Genomic DNA, 3546 nt, shown 5'->3' on the forward strand with positions numbered 1-3546 from the left:
ATGGAGAAATATTGTCTTTTGTGTGAAATGCTTTGATGGAACTGGAGGCAACTTATTGGCCAGGTAACGCTTGTCTTCCAATGCTAAGGCATCGAGCCAAGTAAACCGTCCTTGGCTAAGACCCACCTTACATCCTGTCAAAATGTGCCTTAATGTTGCAGGTGATTGGACTGCGGACTTTGGAGCACTTAAAGTCCTCGGTTAGAGCAGAGATTGGTAGATGCAGTATACTTTACGATAAAGTCCCACTCTGCTGAGGCAGCGTGGAACTCCCAACCATTTCCTGATGTATGATTGATTAAAGCTTAAAGACATTCCTTAGTTTATAAACCTATTATGTGTGAATAAAAAATCAAGAATATGTTAAAACAAAATGCTTCGATATGGACAACATGGGAACAACTAATGCATTTCTTGTAAACACTGTAGTGACTCTGGAACACTTCAGCAAAATACTAGCATTATTAATTCCAGGCTACTTTTTGAGTATTTGCTTTTCCCCAGTAGTAAGGCCTTAAACTAATGTAATTAAAAATGCATTAAGACCAGGATGTTTTAAAACTCTTATTTATCTTACAGTAGCTTGTTCTAGGAATTTCTACTGTAAAAGTCAGTGTGTTTTAATAAATGTTTTGCATATTTAAATCTGCTTTATACTTCAATGTTGTGTTTTAAGCTCAATAGGACAGTGCAGGTACTGTGATAAACTTTGATAACAGCCCTATAAAAGATACCATTGTATAAATAAACTGCACTTACCTTTTAAAGGGCAATCGCAGGATTCAAGAACTTTGGATGTAGAAATTACAGAGCCCTAGCACAGGAATCACAAACATTTCTCCACCACTGTTTATGAAAATTTGAAGAGATTACAGTGCATCCTCCAATTATACTCCAATTACTGCAACATGTTATTATGACTTGACTTGTCACTTTACTTCCACATTCATGAATAGGTGTTTGTGGTTATTATAGATAAGTGTTTAAATTCTGCAAAGTTTTTAAAAGACCATTGACTGATTGAAATCACAGTTGTCAGTGCTTGAATCTCTGTTTCTGGCATGGGGATTAACAAAGCTTTCAAATGCATATTTGTACAACCAGACTTGAAGGTTTTGTAAAATAAAATAAAACCAGTTGTTTTTAAAGGAATTAACTGTCTATTGCCCCAAACCTTTCTGCCTCTGTATGTTTTTTGATCCCTGCTTGACTTCTATTATGTGTTTAAACAAAGCGTCTGTCGATATTTCCTACCAACAAGAAAAAATATGTCAGCCTTCACAAGAAGCTTCCATCGCACATTGCATCAATATAAGGTAAAAACAGTCTTTGATTCTCAGTGCCAATACACTACAAATAAAATGTAGACCACACAAGCATTATGTTATAGAATGAGTTTCTAAAAGGATTGTTGATTAATTAGTATTGTGTTTGAGAATAAAGTTATGATTCCTGTACCAAGGAGAGATTTTTAATCATTGAATATAATGTACAGCTCCTGTATCCATTGGCAGTTTTAATATATTTAAGATTTATAAAATATCTTCATGTGCTATTTATATTGCTTTTAATATTTCCATTGCTATTTTATGGTGTTTGCAATCAATGTTAGTTGCTACAATATTGATATGTTTTGTCTGTACCTTGGTCTCTAACCTGTTAGAAATGCATTTAAATGTAGCCTTTAAAGCGTAGTTCAGTGGGGTGCCGTAGAAGGCATTCACCTGTGGGATGACTTAGCCTGTTATCTGTCATCTGAGCTGTCAATCTCTCTCTCTACTATATTTAAGCTGTGCACTGCTTCCTGCTCTTGTCTTTCGTTTTGCGTTTGCCCTCCACCTCCCTCCTCCTCCACTTCTTCATCCTTCACCGCATTGCCCGCACAGGGCTCCCTCTGGGGGGGATGTGAGTCTCACTCCTCTGGCCGGGCCTACGCCACACAGGTTCCTCGTAGATCAGAGGGGACCCCTGGCCACACCTGTTCTTTCACAGCTCGTGCTGTGAAAGTGAGGCCAAACAAATGATTAAAATAGATCACGAGTAAAACTAAAAATCTTGGCTAAATCAAGACAGATATATACATTCCCCCTTGCCCTCCAAAATATAAGTCTCAATTTCTTCTTTACTGTTCTATATATGTGGTTATACATGATTTAATGGATAGACTGAATGTCTCTCTACTGAAGGCTGTTGACCATTATTGGCTAGTGTTTGGATACCTTTTTGTAAGATTACTGATCACCATTGCTTCTGTATCTCAATGATAAATTGCCGGACCAACTGCAGTCAGTGCTGCTGGTGGTGGCTTATGGTTTAAAATGTATTCTTTTTAAAGATATTTTTTGTCTTGGAATCAGGTCAGATGTGATTCTCTCAAATGATGGTGGTTATAGCATTTTATTCCTGTTGTAGCAGGATGCTTCCAGTTTTTAAGGCTGAAAAACTACTGTAACATAACTGTTATCCATTGTTGTGGTTTTAATTATACTCTAAATTTTGCCCTTTTTCATGATATGACTAAGGCCTGTGAAAATCGCTGATTTTTATTTTATTTTTTTATTTCATGCCAGTGTCACAGGTAAAGTGACATATTTCACAGAATATGCACGGAACTATTTTATAAATTATGTGTACAGATTATCATTATTTTTTTTAAACTGCAAATAGACAAATTGTATTTAAGCACTTTACAATAGCTTGTGAAACGGTGTTGTAATTAACAGTCTGCAGGTAAAGTATATCTGCAAGGACAGCTTTCAGTTCTTGTACGTCAGATTCATGTTCACCATTTAGGCCTTGCAAAACAAATACAATGTGTAACCCATACTGATCTTGGGCATCAGTGACCACTGACAAGCAACCATACTGTTTTACCAATTCCATAATCTCTTGTTTACTCTGCAACTTTAGGTAAGTATTCATGTTCTCTTTCAATTTTTTGGGTCAATAATGAATGCTCATTTGATGTTAGAAACGATTCAGTTCCGTCAGCGAATCAGCTCCCAATTCTAGTGGGCTCTAAAAGATGGTAGATGCCTGCTGTAATGTCTCGGCACCAACAGTGAATTTAATTTAAAATCAATTAATGCGAATATTGGCTTTTTCTTTTTTACTTGCTGTATGTTTAAGTGTAGTTAACATCTGTTGAACAGTAAATACTAAACAAAGACACAGTTGGTCCAGTATGACAGTTTTCTTTCACGGGCCAAGATGAATTTATATGGCGTTTTGGGGTCTATAAAATAAAGGCAAAACTATATCAGACAACTTTCTGAATACCCACATGAAAGTTATGTTTAGGAACAAGGTTGAAAAATCCTTGGAAATTATTTTACCTTGATGATTAACTGTTGGATGAACCATAAAATCGAATTAAGTTTTGCTTTCCAAAGCCCACCAACCCATTTTTCCATGCGCTTTCTTATTTTTTCAGGTGGTTTTACTTTGCCACACATTTTCTAGGATTTACTATCCCTTTGTATTATTTTAGCATTTCATAGCAGGGCAACTAATACATGTTCCCCATGCTTCAAAATCCAAACACAC

Source organism: Polyodon spathula, chromosome 2 (genome assembly GCF_017654505.1).
Source record: "Polyodon spathula isolate WHYD16114869_AA chromosome 2, ASM1765450v1, whole genome shotgun sequence".
Taxonomy (NCBI): Eukaryota; Metazoa; Chordata; class Actinopteri; order Acipenseriformes; family Polyodontidae; genus Polyodon; species Polyodon spathula.